This window comes from Herpailurus yagouaroundi, unplaced genomic scaffold (assembly GCF_014898765.1).
Source record: "Herpailurus yagouaroundi ecotype Mexico unplaced genomic scaffold, PumYag 165, whole genome shotgun sequence".
Lineage (NCBI taxonomy): Eukaryota > Metazoa > Chordata > Mammalia > Carnivora > Felidae > Herpailurus > Herpailurus yagouaroundi.
In genome coordinates, this window is record NW_024412406.1 from 8,670,188 (window position 1) to 8,688,203 (window position 18,016).

At 37.2% G+C, this 18,016-nt stretch overlaps 1 protein-coding gene across 5 annotated transcripts in view; it reads right to left on the minus strand.

The window, feature by feature from the left end:
* Positions 1 to 18,016, minus strand: part of ZFHX4 (zinc finger homeobox 4) — a 184,790-nt gene that overhangs the window by 121,430 nt on the left and 45,344 nt on the right. The gene's annotated exons all lie outside the window — the stretch shown is intronic.

The following is an 18,016-nucleotide window of genomic DNA, read 5'->3' on the forward strand; positions in this document are numbered from 1 at the left end:
TCTAGATAAACGGTGAAAATGAACTGTTAACTAGGCTCCTTTATCAGACTTCATCTGGCCTACACAGATTCATTCCCCAGGACCTACAGCTGGGAAATTTTGAAGAGTTTCCAAATGAAACTACGAACTAATTCACTTGAGCATCAATGAATTTCATGTGTTTCCAAATACATTTGACTTAAAATGGGTGTCATGGTGGCAGCCATGTCCATGCAAAGTGTCAATGTCTTCGCGGACACCGGTGACAGAACAGAGCTCAGATCAACTGGCATTCTACCTGGTGTGTGTGTGGCATGTAGCCTATAGCATGGTTTAGAGGTGCAACATAGATTTTTGCCATGGTAACTTGCCAGGTTCTTCCTTCGGAAGTTCAGAGAAAGATGGCACCACAGCCCAGTCTCCAAGATTCAGTCTGAAGACCTGAAAGCTGTGACTGCCCAGGGCAAACTCTATACTCTTGCTGTCTTTCAGTTTCCTCTCCACCCTGCATTTCTCCTCTCTCCTATACTGCTGCACTGCACGTACAAGCAGGAAAGGTAAAAGATGTAAACTGCCTAAAGTGGAATAAAGTAAGTGGAAAGGACGATTCCTACCCACATCCTTATGGAAAAAAGTCTTCTTTATAAAAAGGGTGTATGTATGTAGTATCTGTGTGTGTGTTTTCTCACAAGCCAAGCTTCAAATTGTGTAACAGGAATTATAATTACACAGAATGGAAAAAGGAAATGGCTCATAAGGTGTAAGGTGATAATACACCTCAGAGGTCAAGCTGGGTTGTTTGATGAGGCCCTTTTGGTCACTGCCAGTTCTGATTTAGGAGCACGCTATTGATGGCCACACCAAAGAGGCCTGAAGGAAGTGGAGACTATTAAATCACTTGTTTACCTCAAGTGAGCACCAGTGGTACTCAGTCAATGATTTTATTGATCCACAATACTGTTCAATTAAGTGTGTTTATTTTGATTCTGCGATTAACATGCATTTGCAGAAGGACTGCTCACAGGGAAACAAAGTCTAAAATTATCCCTGGCCTTCCTCTCACCTCTTCCTTGTGTACCAGTGTCATTCTGAGTTAATGGATTATGCATTAAGTGAACAGATATTATCATGTTTAAGAGTAGTATTGAGTCTGAGTTCAGGTCTTTTAAGAATTCATTTCCTTAGTACAGTCAGTGAACAGAAGAACATGGCAGGAGTTAGTAATTAAGCTTAAGAGACAGGTTCCTTCTGGACAATAGGTAAAGATCCAGTTGCGTGGCTGCTGATAAAAGGAGCAGGATTGATTTTGCTGCCAAAATTGTCAGATTCAAATAGCTAAGTCAATAGCCTAAAGAAGGGAAAAATGGAAGCACAGTGTATTTAGTCAAACCAGAGCAGAAAGCCAAAGCAAAATTCCAAGAGTGTCATGATTAGAATTGGGTGTGGCTCATTGACATCTTCCAATGACTGTATTAATAGCATTGAAATACCTGCTTCTTTTACTACCAGCTCTTAACAGACAACGTCTTCATTCTCTGCTCATTCTTCTTGTATATTCTCATTTGTTCCGCTTGGAACACATTTGTTGGACAAATTTGGATTTATGTGGATGCACCTTTAATTGAGCCCCAAACTAGTGAAGCAACCATTCCCTCTAATACAACTAAAGAAAACAATATATTTCTGAGAGTCTATCAATAACTTCAATATACCGTTGGATTTACCTGGACAATATGACCAAAAAACGCTGGCTGGAATTCAGAAACTATTCTGCTCCTATCTTCATTATAGCTAAGGCCAAAGAACATGATCATTTTTGAAACAGGAGGAATAAAAGAGCCACTCTTGTCCCCAAAATATGTACATCTGAAACAACTGTTTGTTTGTTTGTTTGTTTTTCTAGAAGGGGTGATATAAGGGATCAGAAACTCTGTAAATAAAAGCTTTCCAATTATCTTTAAAGGATCTCCATTTCTAGGTATGCTGCAAAGCCCTTCCAGATTGCTTAAACTGTCCAGAATGGCATTGCTAGGGCATGTCTCTTTGTATTTACCCCCAAACATGAACTTGCCTGTTTTCTACCCAAAAGACACATTTATCGCTCCTGAATCTTGGCCCTCGCAAATGTAGATTGAATAATTCATTCTGATTATCTATATTAGGTCATGAGATTTTATACTTGGGGATAATGATGGGGAGTAAGAAGAAATGCTATGGAATCGCTAGACTTGACCTGGCTCTTGGCCACTGGAATGTGGTCTTCACACCTCTTGCCTGAGTTGATCCTGAGAAGTAGAAGTTTCAAGTTAGGATTGCTGTGTTTACTTTTGTTTCTCCCCCAATGGAGCCACAGTTTTAAAGTTGGTGAATTTCACAGAATTTAAACACATAGATCTCATTCATAGGAGCACAGCCACCTCCCTTTGGCATCTCTTCATGGCTAAACTTCCCTAGAGAGTGATTTATATTTCACTTCTGGAATTCGCTATCATCTGTTTGCAGTCTCCCTCTGTATAGCATTTGCTGCACTTCATCATCTCCTCCTAGCAAGTTTTCTTGAGCTGGATTCCCAGATCCTCAACACTTGTAATTTTCTCTCTAATCTTTCAGATAATTTCTTTCACTGGCATCGCCTCTTGCTTATCACCTCTCGTATCTAGAGATAACTCCATGCATACTTGGCTTTACTATACACTCCTCTCTTGAAAATCTCTTCCCTCCTCATTATTCTACCTATTAATTCGATGGATGCAGTTTTCAACGCTATTTTGGCAGTCTCTACTGTATCACTTCTTCCCCTTGATGTCCTGTAAGAACCTCAGAAACAATGATGCTAAAAATTATATTCGATGCTCTTTTTCCCTCAAGTAACTTTCCCTTTTTAATCTACTTCTGACACAATCATCCTCTGTCACTATGTGTTTAAAAAATGACTTAGCCACTTGTAATTCTTCTTTCTTTACCTTTGCCGCCCCCGTGACCAATTTTCAAGTTTTGTAAATTCTATTTCAGAAAAATCTTTAAAATACTTGCCCTCTTGCCATCTCAGTTCTGCAAGATTCTATTTACTTTTATTTTCCTAGAATAATAAGGATTCTGTGTCCTTGATAATAATTGGTATCCAACCACTCCATCTCACATTCTTCCTCTCCTTCTTAATCCCCTCTCTGTCCTCCTTTCTACTCCCCTTCCCTCCCTCCTTCCTTTCTTCCTTTTTTTCCCTCCTGGTAGCATGAATGAGCATGTTCTCTGTGCCAGGTATAAGGCTAGGCATTGACAAATACAAAGGCAAACAAAACAAACAGATTCCTTTTCATCAGAGTCCTTTTAGATGAAGCTTACCTAACATTTCCCTGACCAAAACTAAAAGAGGCTCAGCAAACAAACCCAGAATGCATACTGCTTATCTAGCATTCAGCAATTCCCTTCTACCACCATTATATTTCAAAAATGATCTAATCTCAGCTTATTTTTAAGGTCGAACTTATTTTTTGTTCTAACCCGCGTAGCTTTCAATTGTTCAAAAAATTAGTCCCACTACTTGCCTTATAAATTCAATGCTCTAAATACTGATTACCAAGTTTAGATCAGAACTTACACATTTATTTTTTTTTTTTCAAGAAAGAAAAGGAAGAAAATCACATTTAATAATTTTAGTGCGTAGGGCGCCTGGATGGCTCAGTCGGTTAAGCATCTGACTTCAGCTCAGGTCATGATCTCATGGTTCGTGAGTTCAAGCCCCGCATCCGGCTTTGTGCTAACAGCTCAGAGTCTGGAGCCTGCTTCAGATTCTGTGCCTCCCTCTCTCTCTCTGCCCCTCCCCCACTCACAGTGTGTCCCTCTCTGTCTCTCAAAAATGAAAAAAAAATTAAAAAATTTTTTTAAAAAATAACTTTATTGGGGCGCCTGGGTGGCGCAGTTGGTTATGCATCCAACTTCAGCCAGGTCACGATCTCGCGGTCCGTGGGTTCGAGCCCCGCGTCAGGCTCTGGGCTGATGGCTCAGAGCCTGGAGCCTGTTTCCGATTCTGTGTCTCCCTCTCTCTCTGCCCCTCCCCCGTTCATGCTCTGTCTCTCTCTGTCCCAAAAATAAATAAACGTTGAAAAAAAAAATTAAAAAAAAAAAAAACTTTATTGCCTGAAACACTTCTCAAAGGTTGGGACCTATAAATATAAGTGACACTATATATTCATACACTGGTAAAATGATAATAAAACTCGTAATATCAAATTTTAATTTGTACATTGTTTTTCTCCTGAGCATTTCATGTAATCATGAGGAGAAAGAGCATGATAAAAAACTGGAGTTTCTCATCCCTCCACGATACTTTGCATTCCTCTTCCTTAGTCATCTCCAACTTCGTGTGTATCAATCTTACAAATCTTCTAAGGCTCAGTTTGAAAATAATATCCATAATGCCTTTCCAGATAACTCTAGTTTAAAAAACTCCCAGTTCTCCAGTCTGTCCCACTAAATTTCTACATTGCAATATGTTATTATTATAATTTTTGAAGCATGGATTTTAAGACACTATTTTTTTTAATTTTTGTTTTTTGATTCTTAGGTAAGATGCCAAAATAGCCATGAAACTGTTATATCATGATCTTCTAGAACAAAGGTTATCACAATTCATAATGTATTTCTTGGTATTCCCAAAGAACAAGATGAATAGAAAGAGACAAAAATAAGTACTTAAGAATAACAGTTTCCAAATTTAAAACATTTAACACGGACTTAAAAAGAAAAAAAAGAACCATAATCAAATCTAACAGGACAGTTAATTCCTGGAGAAGACCTCAAATGCTATAATCCAATCATCCATGACAAAGTGATAGGGTCTTATGGGCCAAGTTCCCTAGTCTCTGTTGACCTAACAGTTCAGACAGAGGAAGAACAATGACTTAAGTCGTGGTTTTTGTATGAGCTACCTTACATAGTTCTATAAGAATTTGTGATAGGAAAAAATAAATAAATAAAAGGATAAATATTGTTCTGCTGATCCCTATCAATTTGGATATAAGAAATATGGATCCCTTGTTAGCACTAGAAATTAAGCCAATCAGTGGTTTCAATTCAGCGACTAAAGTTTGGAAATAATGTTTCTGAAGTCATAAAGATCCTTAAGATTGCCACCACCAGGTCATCCCACTTAGGCAACCCAAACTTGCTAAATGATGAGCAAATTTTCAGAAACGGCTTAACTAATCTTCACTTCCTCCCTCTCCTGTGTGTATTAGTAAGGGAGTGCATGTCACTTAACCGATCTGATTAGATCAGCATAACCATGTGGAGTGTTGAGAATCGTTAGCAGACACACTTGTAAACCTAAAGATCCAAATAAGCATCTAGAGTCCAGGGGCAAGACTGGGTGCCCTAAGAGAATGTCTCTAAGAGGTGGTTTTTTCCCCCCACAAGAAAAACTCGATAAACTTCAGACAAATGTGCCACAAAAAATAAACCTAGAGTACCATTTGGCAAAACCTTTCTCCCATTTGCAATGCCTTAATTCACTCATTTGTAACATGATCTGTACATGTAACCAAATCACTAAATTATAGAAAATAAAAATACTTTATCTCTTCATTTGAAAAGTCAAGCCATATTCTCCCCTTCCAGAAGCATCTCTGTCCCAACTTTTAAGTGGAGATCTCTAGATTTTATCTGACTCAATTTCACATGTAAAAATATGATTTTAATTTCACAGAGCATTAAAGAAATCTAATAAAAGAAACACAATGCCATTTCTGATTGGCTAATACTACTGATAACACATTATGATGGGTTTTTACAAATTAATGGTGAATATAACAGCTTTTCACAAACAGTCTCTCCTAAATGCAATTATAATTAGCTCATATCAATATAATGGCATAATAGGTAAATTCATAAAAATAATTACTGTTTTTTTATCACTCACTATGTTCCAGGCACTAGGCAAAGCAGATAACATTCATTATTGTATTCAATCCTCACAAAACCTTATAATATAGGTACTATGAGAATCCCACATTTTAAATGAAGAAACTGAAGATTAGAGAGGTTACGGAACTTCATGTCACACAACAAGTAAGTGGCAGAGCTCAGACTTAGATCTGGGTTTCTCTGACTCCATTCTGCAGTTACTGTACTAGGCTGCCTAATAAGGAACTGGGCAAAGGACATGAATCTTGAAAAAATGCTAAATACCATGATACTATTAGTGCGTATATATTCATATATACATGGATATATACATACCTATATATTAGTGTGTGTGTGTGTGTGTATATATATATATATGTATGTATGGTCATTAATAAAATAATCTATTAGAATTAAATGTATCGTGGCCCTTTTTTATGACAGGATAATGAACATGGAAATGCATCAACTTTCTAAATGCCCAATCATATGTTCTTATAGTCAGAATTTAAAAAAGAATCTGTGTGTCAGTTATAACCAGGGAAAGACAAAACTCTGTTACACATCCCAGAGAAAATAAGTTTATTTGTAGCAGTCAGGGAGATGCGGCTTTACAGACACAGATCTACTCCTTATATTGTACAACACTGTGATTCTGGAGAGTGCAAACATCCACTGTGTTGCTTCCATCGGTAAATCCGCTTTTAGGAGTCAGTGAGCAAGTGTTTACACTCCAAGAATGATTTTGATCATTAAAACGACTGTGTATTTGCTGGAAGTAATAAGCTCCTGAGAACAAAAGGAAAACTAGGTTAAATGTTCATGTTCGTAGGGTGTCACCAGTGCTCACTGTTCCTCTTATCTGTGATGACATAATGTTGGTCTGGATGCTTGAGAACAGGTTCAGGACTACTTCCATAACTAATCAACGGATTTTTACCTTCCCATTTTGAAAAACTTGAAATACAACTTCAGAGCTGAGATCAGCTGCTTTTTTGGCAATATAAGCAACCATTAAGTTATCACAAGCTGCTCAAAAATCAATTGTATATGGTAGACATTCAAGTTACATACCCAGAGGTCTGGCAGACCTTTGTCTACAGACTGGCAACGACTTAGGTGATGAACCCACAGAGCCAAGCTAAGCAGACTGTTCCAACCCCATTCTTCCAGGAAAGCCAGAGGCATAAAAAGATTCTTTGTTTCTCTTTTTCACACTACATTTCTCTTTTTGATCTGCTTACTTAATATAGCTCCTATGTTTATTTGTCTAAGAAAATATGGCCCAGATTTTTATACCAGTTTAATATTTCGTCCTAATAAATGTTTTCTTTAGAAGACATTTCTGTCCATACACTGAAATTCAAACCACAAGGAGAAGTTTATTGAGAACAAAGTAGACTTCATCAGAAATACGCTGATTTTATTAATAAAAATTCAATTGACTGATTTTTAAAAATCAATTCAAAACAAAGGTTTATCACATATGTGTTTTTTTCTGGGCTTCACTTAGTTCCTTAGTCATTCGTTTAACACAATTCAGTCTAACCACACTTTTATATCAGACATACATGCCACTTCCCGTGATAGAAAAGTGTTGTTAGGTTAAAGTCATTTTTTTAAAAAAAAAAAATTGTATTCTAAGCCCTAAAGGATAAACATTTATCCACTAAGACAGAAGGATAAAGATTTTAATGGCATCTTGCTTTAGGATTCAAAATAAATAAGGCAAAGATGAGTTTCCATCTTCTTAAAACTAAATTACAGAGATTAAAATATATAAACACAAAATGAATGTGTTCCATTTGCATATTATATTTCGCTCTTAAAGTTGATATTGAAGATTAAGGGTCAGCATTTAATCCTCACTATCCTAATCCCTAAAATTACAAAGACAGGCATAAGTGCATGTCTGCTGCACTAAATTACCTTGAAAGAAAGCAAATTCCGGATGAAAAGGGAAGCATATTTATATTATGGTGATTTAAAATCTGTCGCCTAAACACATCTTCTCCCTCGATCCATTGACCTAAATTGCACACTAAAAGCTTGTTTGTCTGCAAATGGGCAGCTAACACTTTGAGACAGTCCAGAGTTTCTTCACTTATGCGGAATCATGCCAACAATTTTTCTGACTACAATAAACACTGTCTTGTTCATATTCCACAGAAACAGGAATTGTGTTATAAAACAGAAGACTTTCTTTACAGTGTTAAAACCATTTCCTGGATAGTTAATTATGAAAATTCAAAACTCTGGATATAAGAAGTTGTATATGCAAAAGTATCTATTGGAAATATTTCATTAAAATGCGACCCTATCTAAAAAACTATTGCTAGCTCTATTGCACCCTAATGTTTTCTTCATGAAGCACTTTCATGAAAGGCAGGCTTCCTGCCCACCCCACCCCCATGGTTAAAACATACTTTACAGACAAGAATTTCTTTCCTGGATATTTTTGTAAAACTTTCTGAAATCTGAAATCCAGTGCAATGAATTTTGAAAGCAAACTAAATCCAACTCACAAATTCACCTAGTGGTTCAGAAACCCCCACAATTCTTATCTTATTTGGGGAAAACTACATTAATATCAATGCGGTTGTGTACAAAAAAACCAACATAATGGCATAGCAAGAAATAGTATACACATGTAAAAGATCAAATTTCTTTCTAAGCTCTATGTGCTGAGTTTGTCAGATATACATTTATTTTAGAAGATAATTTTCTGAAATCACATTATATACATCAATCAGATTATAGCACTGGAGGAGACTTGGTTCCTCTAGATGGAACAAATCTGTTCCGTCATCAATCTTGTGTCAATAGAGGCTCACGTTCCTTCCTTTAAAATATATTTCATACAATTTTGTGTATTTCTGAAGAACAGAATCCTCGCTGTTAAAATCTGTGCTATTTGTATGCATCTGTAACTATTTGTATAAATTCAGGAAGTATTTTTATAGCCAATTACATAACACTGAAGACTAAAACATGTCTCTGTTGGCGAATATGTTTAAAAGACTACACAGTGCGGTGTTAAATTAGTATGATACTAACTTTACCACTGGAAACATCTACTCAGGTATATTTCAAAGCACACTGAAATTTTTGCCGAGAATCCTTATTTTATGTAGATGCAGAAACTACAATGAAAAGGTCCAATCATCTTAAAAGGGAGACTACATTGCAAATGATCCAGTGATACTCAGCATTTCAGGGCCAAACCCCTGCTGTTTAGCCATGGTAGTTACAAAAGCAGACTAATGAGAGCTGCAAAAATTATAATTAATTTTCATTCTAAAGAAATCATTCTGCTCTAATCAACTGCCTATCAAACGTCAGTGCAAATTATGCTAAAGAAAAAATTATTAGGCCAGGTTTACAGAGTACAATTTTCCATATACTGTATCAGAATAAAGAATGCCTGTGTGGGAATTACTTTTAATGAACAACAAATTACAATTACTAAACTAAATGAACCATCTGCCTTTTTTTGTTTGTTTTCACGGCCTCACTGGTGCAGAATGCATTGTCAGCTTAATTCCCATTCAAAATGGCAGACTGCCTCATCACCAGGCTCTCACGTCCATAACATTTAACAGAAAATCTGTAACAGATGTTTTCAATTTTAAGAAGAGGACAAGTATGTTTTATAAATATGTTCTAAACATTAAAGGCTGGCGTTTATAATAATAAGGTACATGCCTTTTTCAGACTGGAGAGTTTGGATGACTAAGTACTCCTAAGCCCTAAATTAGCACATAAAGTATTCATAGACCAATACCAATAAAAACAAGTCCTGATGTACTTTATTAAACATTTCATTCAAGTAAATGTGTTTTGTCTCTATTCTCTAATAGGTGATCATTTGTTTCGAAGGGGCATGCATGAGGACATTCAATAATGACATCTATTATCAAACCTTTACTGAAAGGTTTTAAGTGGTTAGCTGGATACATCATCTGGCATCGGCATGAAACATTAAAAATGGAAAATCAGTCTCTTATTAGCATGTGTCTCATATTAGCTGGGCTTTCCCTGCTGAGGTTTGGGGACCATGATACTGTAAAACACTTGGAAGATTGACTTTTATCAGGGCCATTTACGAAAAAGAAAATCCAATCTGGGTACGCTCTTAAAAAGAGAGTACAGCATGTGAATAGAGCTTAATATAATGCAAAAGGAATATTTGCTAAAATTAATGAATACTTTTTCCTTTATACTGCCATTTATGGCACTCGCAAATAGCATTGACTCAAAACTGCAATGAGGACATGTTTTTAAATACTTCTTTAACATCCATTATTCAATTATTTTTTTTTCTCCTTTAAATGAAAGATATTATCCTGACAGCCCCCCGGGCTCCGGGCCTCCATTGATCCACTGTGCACGCACAGCACAGACCAGGGTAGTGTGAGCCTCCCTCCATCACCAGTGTCTCAGCCCAGGCATGGGGCGGGGGGCGGGGTGCGGATCAGCTCTGAGGGAGTCAGGAGAGTAGCTTTCATACTTAGCCAGTCCTTACTTTCTCTGCTGAGATGGCCAAAAAGGAAAAATTAAAGCTGGCAAAGCTATGATGGTTTACTCTCAAAGAGAAAAATAGACCAGACCTCCATTTTTTTCTGCTGTTCCTAGCATTGTTTCACTTTCGTTTTAACTTAAAGCTTTGTACAGTGCTTTTCCCCACCCCTGATAATCCCTGGAAATCTAGATTCCTTTCTGCAATTAACAAACAAAAGACAATTGTATTAGATTATTTCATGAGCTAGACATAGAGAAGGGTATATGATTCCAGGCCTCTCCACAGGCTGGATGAATCTCTGTCTAAATACTCTCTGCCCTGAGTGGTTATTTAACTATCATCTGCAGTGGGAACTAAAATGTGCTGCTTTAGAAAAGCAGCTTGCATGCCAGGGTCCACTCAATGTAATGGTGTCTGCTTTGAAGATTATTTTAATCTCCCCCCACCCTTGTTCTGAAAGGCAAGAATGAAGAAAATGACAGCTCCATTATGAGAAATGCAGCCACAGAAACAAACTAATGTAGAATTCTCCAAAGGGATACTGTTGAGGCAAAACCACACTTTTAAAAGTCCTTCCTTATTTTTGCAATTGCATTTTGTGATAGGGAGTCACACTTTAAAGTTGTTGTTTTCCTTATTTAGCTAGGTTTTATCTTCCATTTTGACCAATGGAAAGAAACTAAAGCATTACCTTGTGTTTCATTTCTTTGGTTTTACTGTACAGTTATGGCCAGCTCAGAGGTCAGTTGTAGCCCTGGCTTTGTAAGAACCCCAAAGGAATGGTTAAATGTAGGTAAAAATTGTTTTCACTAAAAATATACATGACATTGATGATGTAGCTGTTTCATTATTTTTCAAACTACACTTTGAACTTATAAATTATGAATATTAAAAATTTAACAACTAGTATTCCTTTCATACATACATATCCCACAGGGCACATGGGTGGCTTAGTTGGTTAAGTGTCCAGCTCTTGATTTTGGCTCAGGTCATGATCTCACAGTCATGAGATCAAGCCCTGGATGGGGCTGCATGCTGGATGTACAGCCTGCTTAAGATTCTCTCTCCCCCATCTCTCTGTCCCTCCCTCCCCCTCTCTCTCAAACAAAAAACCAAAACAAAAAAAAGACTACCCTTCTAAAAAAATGCCTGAATTAACCAACTCATACTGATGACATGCATAAAAATACTTTGATGAAGGAATTCAGCACAATAAAATATTTCTTAAAAAAATAGTGTCTGACAATTGATTAGGAATTATTAGCATATATTTTACCCCTTCAAAAAAATTGACCATGAGTGTGGTATGACTTCGGACTATCACATTAAATAAAAATTAGTTCCCATATTCCATTTGAAAGATGCTGATTAAAATTAGTAATTCTGGTATGATCAGCATTCATTCCTTTGATTCAGAAGTATATATTGATGCTAATTGTCTTGTATTTTGGGAGAGCATTGTTCTACTTCAAATACTATACTACAAATAATAAAACAATGGACTTATCTACTTTTGGGACTCAGGATTATTTCAATCATATTTGAAATGAAATGTTTGCAGACATCTATAGATCAGTGACTGAATGGGAGAGAAGGTAAAGTAGTTCCCATAGTTACTCAAACCCATGCACTCTCTGGACATGCACTGCTTTTACTAATGCCTAGATCACAGTCACCTATTAGTAAGAAGGTGAATGTCTAAAATTATACTGACTTGATTGGAACTTGGGGAGAAAACAACCAGCTCTTTCCTGAGTCAGACAATGGGCTTCCTCCTCCTCTCCACATCTCCAAACTTGACACCCACTTATCGAATCCTGTAGGAGTCCATCCAAACACTAATCTCCTCTCATTTTGCCCCGTTGGCCATACTCTCCTCCATTTGTCAAAGGTCTTACCACTTTGTAGCTCTCTGAGTCCATATTCTAGGAAGACTGTTCTTAAATTTAGAGGTCCTGCAAATTTTTTTCCTTTTTAAATTTATTTATTCATTTTGAAAGAGAGACACAGAGAGAGAGCACACAGCATGAGTGCGAAAGGAGGTGGGCAGAGAGAGAGGGAATGAGAGAGAACCCCAAGCGTAGGCTCTGTACTGCCAGTGTGGAGCCCCACATGGGGGTCAAACTCACGAACCCCAAGATCATGATCTGACCCAAAAAGAACAGTTGGATGCTCAACCAACACCCCATAGAGGGTCTGAGAATCTTAGAAGAGGTATGGACATGCTCCTCAGTGGGAAAATGCATACCTTTTATACACTTGTGATATTCACCTTCCATGCCTTTCTGAAGCTCGCATATGGATGTCCTATGTGTCCATGAACTCCAGATTGATGTCAGCCTCTGGAGAAGCGTCAGTAGCAGAGAATGATGCTTAAGAGCACAGCCTCCAGGCAGAGGAGTGGGTTCCAATCCTGGGCTTCTCAACTGTCTGTATGACCCTGGGCAAGACACCTGAGCTTGTTATGCCTCATTCCCTAACCTGTACAGTGCAGTGAGAACCGCATGTACTTCACTGGGCTGTTGTGAGGACTGAACAATACGGTGCACGTAAAACATTCCTCGCTACATAGAATTTTAGTTATTTTGCTGTGATACGAAATGTAGGGGTTTTATATATGGCATATTTGTTGTTTGTATGTATCTTTGACCATCTCCGAGGCAAGGACCATGTGTTAATCAAGTTTGCATATCCCAGGGTACCCTAAAAGTGGTTTTACAAGTATACTATTTGGGCAAAACTCCTTAAACAAAACTTAAGAATTTTTGCAGCAGCATATTATATGAACAAAGTTTGCAGAATCAATGGATTTGCTTCAGAGTTGTAAACTCTTCAGTCATTATCTCTTTGTTCATGTGGTCACAAAGCATTCCATTGGCCACAACTAAACCAGTTCCTTCTCTTTAAAAATAATACAGATGGACTTCTTTGGGGGATGGTTTTAATATTGCCTGTCTGCCAGGGAGGAGACTCCTCAAGGTCTCCTTTGTCCTTATGATTCCAAGATGAATTGGTTTTTCCAGAATCTTCTAACTCAATTATTCCAGAGGTAAATTACTTTTTATTAACAAATAGAAAAACAAACACCAAGTTCTCTTTTGTCACTTTGAAATTTGTTTTCTCCCAGTTACACGGAAGGATTTCTAGCTCTTTCTGACACACAGTACAAAGATGCACATGGCCTAGCTTCACGTCCCTTTATTATTTCACAGACTTCAGTAAATTCTGCTCCTATTCTTCTCCTTCCGAGATTTATTAATACCAGCTTTTAGTCATCTGTAAACCCATCCATGCTGGCTGCAAGCATTCTTGTTACCCTGATCTGGAGCTTTTCAATCTGTTATATGTCTTTTGGGGTGAAAGGTTCACATCTATAATATTCCTGTTTTGTTCATGCTGATGCAATAGAATTTTATAACATACAACAAAGAACTGGAATCTCAGCAACAGCATATGTAAAAGCCCATCAGGAGAAAAGGGCAAATCCAGGACCACTGTAAAGATAGAGCCTAAGAGCCTCCGTCCTCGAGTCACCCATCCCATGGGAGCACTTTCCCAATTAATTAGAATAATATGTCACTTAAATGGAACAATAGAAGCCATCTTCGCTCTCTAAACACATGAAAATGAGATATTTTGTACAAAAAAAGTAAGAGGGAGGATTTGTTAATTAAAGATTTGTCAGAATCATTTCAAGTCACAGCCCCCACTTCACAGTATGTATCTCTTTGCTCCCCACCAAACAAATCCAAAATATTATTAGAGCAGGACCACTGTTTCAGCCTTAATCCCATCCATTTACTCGCTGGATTTTTTTTAGTTCTTACAAAAAACTAAGCTTCAGGGCACAAGGGACGCACCATATTTCTCCTCCTGTAATCTTGACGTTGGCTATCGTCACAACTGCAGTAAATCTGTAGGGTGAAGAAGGTGGTAAAGAAAATGCTTCCAAAATGTTTCATAGTTCTCTTTTAAACTATGATTGTATTTGTTCTACTAAAAATTTCTTAATAAAAACAAATGTTGTCTCTAATCTAATGCATTCTTAAGGACCACTAACAAAGGCAGTTTCAGGAAAGGAGGTGGATGTACCAATGCTTTAGCATTAAATTATCTCTAACCTTGAAATATTACCAATGGCAATGAGGTCGTATTCATCATCATAGCTTTGTTTGGAGGTTAAGTCTCTCAAATAAAACTTACATTTTTCTAAAACCTATGAGGATGGTGGGAAATCTTCTAATCATCAAAACCAGAATCACTTATTTCAATAATTAATAGAACTAGTTGTGAATATGAATATTTAAAGAGTCAACACAAAAAGACCTAGGTGATTCAAGGTAATCACTTCCATAATGATTGGGGGGCTCTCCCAGACTGTGTTAGTCATCACTAATAATCCATTTCAAACCTGGGACTTTGCAAGGGCCTCATTTTGATGGCCTAATAGTGTCAGGAACAGATTTCAATGTAAATTATTAAAAAACCATGATAAAGGCCAGTACTGCAACCTGCATTGAAAGAGTGTATGCTCTTCCTTTCATCTCTTGATTAACACGGGTCTGACTTTCCAATTTGTGGATTAACTATACCTTTTACTAGTTCTTTTTCACCCACTGATTTCCTGCCTCTTGGCCATTTCTTAGCTCATTTTCATATCCCCCAGAGGGAAAAGAGAGAAAATTAAACTCAAACCTATGGAATTTGCTCTAATGAAAGGAAAAGGAAGAGATTGGAAACCTCTGGCTAAAATGAGGTTTGGGGATTTTCATACTTGCCTTGGTTCCAGTTAACCTAGACTATCAAGGACCTACTTTATAGGGAGTCATTTATCCTTCACCTCCACAAGATAATTTAACTATGACCATGGTGGGAAAGCTGTGACACAGATTAGAACTTTTCATAAAGTTTCTTAAACAAAATTATACTTAGGAAGATAGATTAATACAAGTCTTCAGATACGTATATTGAAGCCACAGAATTTCAGAAAAAAAATAATTTAGAACACGTATCTGTGCTAACTTCAAAATTATTATTATACGGCGGTCAAGAAATGAGGCATAACTGCTCAGAATCTACTAGTGGGTTTCTGCTTCTTTACTGTTTTGGCTGATAGAATATCCTAGCCCCAGTCTCTAAAGGGTTAATGCTGCCGGGTGAGTGGAATTCATGAGCATAATCCTAAACAAGTGAGGTGAAGTTCCATCAGGTCTATTTCAGCGTATCAGGGATTACCGCTAGCTGTCTAATCCTGCTGAGCCTCAGGGAGGAACGTTCTATTGTATTTGAAATCCTGGCCAGGAAAGAACAGAAGGTTAAATGGGTGCCTTGCTCTGTAATCAAATATCACAGGCACTACTTATCTATTCAATGAACAACTGACGTAGAAAATCAATTAGGAACCAAATAGCTTCTTAGGAATTTTTACCCAGAAAGGCAAGATTTTTTTTGGAAAAATGAGTTTATTTGATATGTTTTATAGAAAAATACTACAAATTCTGCAGCTTCTAAAGTTGCTTATCTGGTTTCTAAAATGTGTCTCGCCCCATACTCTTTAGAGCTTCTGTACTTTTGACTTGTGAAACGGGGGGCATTTCAGGAATAAAGATAACACACTCTAGAGTAGCTGAGTTATTTACCTAAGAAAAGGAAAAGCCATGCAAAATTGATCCACATAAGACACTGTCAATCTGATTAAAAGTTCTGAACAATAAGGCAAACATATATTATTGTTTTTATTGAGATGATTTAAATCATTTACCTTTTCTGAAATGCGCTCTTCAACAGAGCATCATTTGTGGAAATATAATGAGCCTGGGGGCGGGGTGGAAAAGGTGGCCACATCCTTAGGGGTCTTTGTTTCCAGCAGGAAGAGGCTCCCTTTGGTGGTCTGAAGATTAACACCCTGGTTTCACCGCCCTCATCCTCTACCTGTCACTCTGAGTAGATGTGACAGTTCATGCATACACACAAACAGGCTGACCTGGCCAGCCCGCCTGACCTTGGACAAGCCTAAGATCAGATCTGGTTATTAATAATGGAGAAAGTCAAAATGCAATCTTCCAGACATTGGAGAATCGAGCCAGAAATTACACAGGAGGCACTCCCTGTCAATAAAAAGCATCATGATGCTAAGGGTTAAAATGTTCATCTGGTCCTGAGCAGGAGTTAAGATAAACTTTTTTTTTTTTCCCCCTGTTCTGTGAATGCTATTGCGAGAAGTTTGCTCAGGGCCCTTATATGCCCAGCTTATCTGTCCTTACACTTTCAATTATTTTTGGACTCTTTGCTTTATAAGAGTTCTCATAAGGTAATCCATTTGCAGGCTAAAGCAGATATAATTGGAAAAAATATTGCCCTTTCAGAGTCATGGAAGATATTTTACAAATGGGATGAAATACTTTTAATACCCTCATTGTGGTTCAATGTGCATATAATTTTAACCATGGGTTCTCATTCTCTATAATTGTTATTCCCTATAACTTTCTCTCAGAATATATCCATAATCTAGGCTAAAAAGGGGAAATATGAAAAATCATTTAAATGCCTAGGCAAATACAAAATGTGCTACAGTAATAAATGCATTACTCTCTCAAACCACTACTAAAATTAAAGAGGGGATTTAATCTAATATTCCTTCCATACTTTACACAATCCTTTCCATATTCCTAGGTTACAAGTCTCTTGATAAGAGAGTTATGTATCCATCATGATAGTATCAACATTAATGATTTGGCCCAAATCTCTGTTATAGGACTATCAATAGTTCCTGTAAGAGTACCTTTTGAAAATCATCACTAATTTTTTTATTTAGGTACAGCTCCCAAACAATGCAACTGTAGAAAATGCACTTCTTTGCATCCTGGGAAGATTTTTTTTTTTTTTTGCCTGAACTACAAATGTAAATTTTTAAAAAGCAGTAAAATCTTTCTTTCTCTGTGAAAAAAAAAATCCTCTTTAGATTTTTGTTGTCTGCTGATCACAAAAATTACTTTCTTGAGAATGTATCTAGCCTAATGTTTCCTAGTAATATGTTTGTTGCATAATGAGCTATTCCTTTGAGCTCTCTGTGAAGGTCCACACACCAAGGGGCATGGAGCCCTTATGGTATGCAGAGTTATGTTACAATAAACTGCCCCACTCCTTCAAGCTCCTGGTATTTTATATCAGTTGCTTCCTCAAGCAACACAAATCCACTAATGCTTTAATTTGTGACACTGCTAACTGGTATTAACAGATTATGACTATGAAATGTCCTTGCATTTATATTGGCACAGGAAGATGATATGTCTGTCATAGTGGAGCAAAATGCTTTAGGTCACACAAATATACAATACTGTACTATATCTTCTACGTCAGCACAAAACTCGAAAGGTTTTATTTTATAGCACGTTTATAGCACACTTACGTATGCTCATTGAACAATATCCTTAAATAACCAAAGGCCCAGGGCTCACCCCAGGCAAGGCAGGGAACTTCTATCCTGATCTGTAGGTACCAGCTGGGCTCAGGTAACTGATCAAGCCAATCAAAATACTAGCAAAATATTGAAATAATTTTTTTAACCAAATCACCCAGTTATTTGGTTAGTCTGACTCTTTCAGTCTGTGGGGA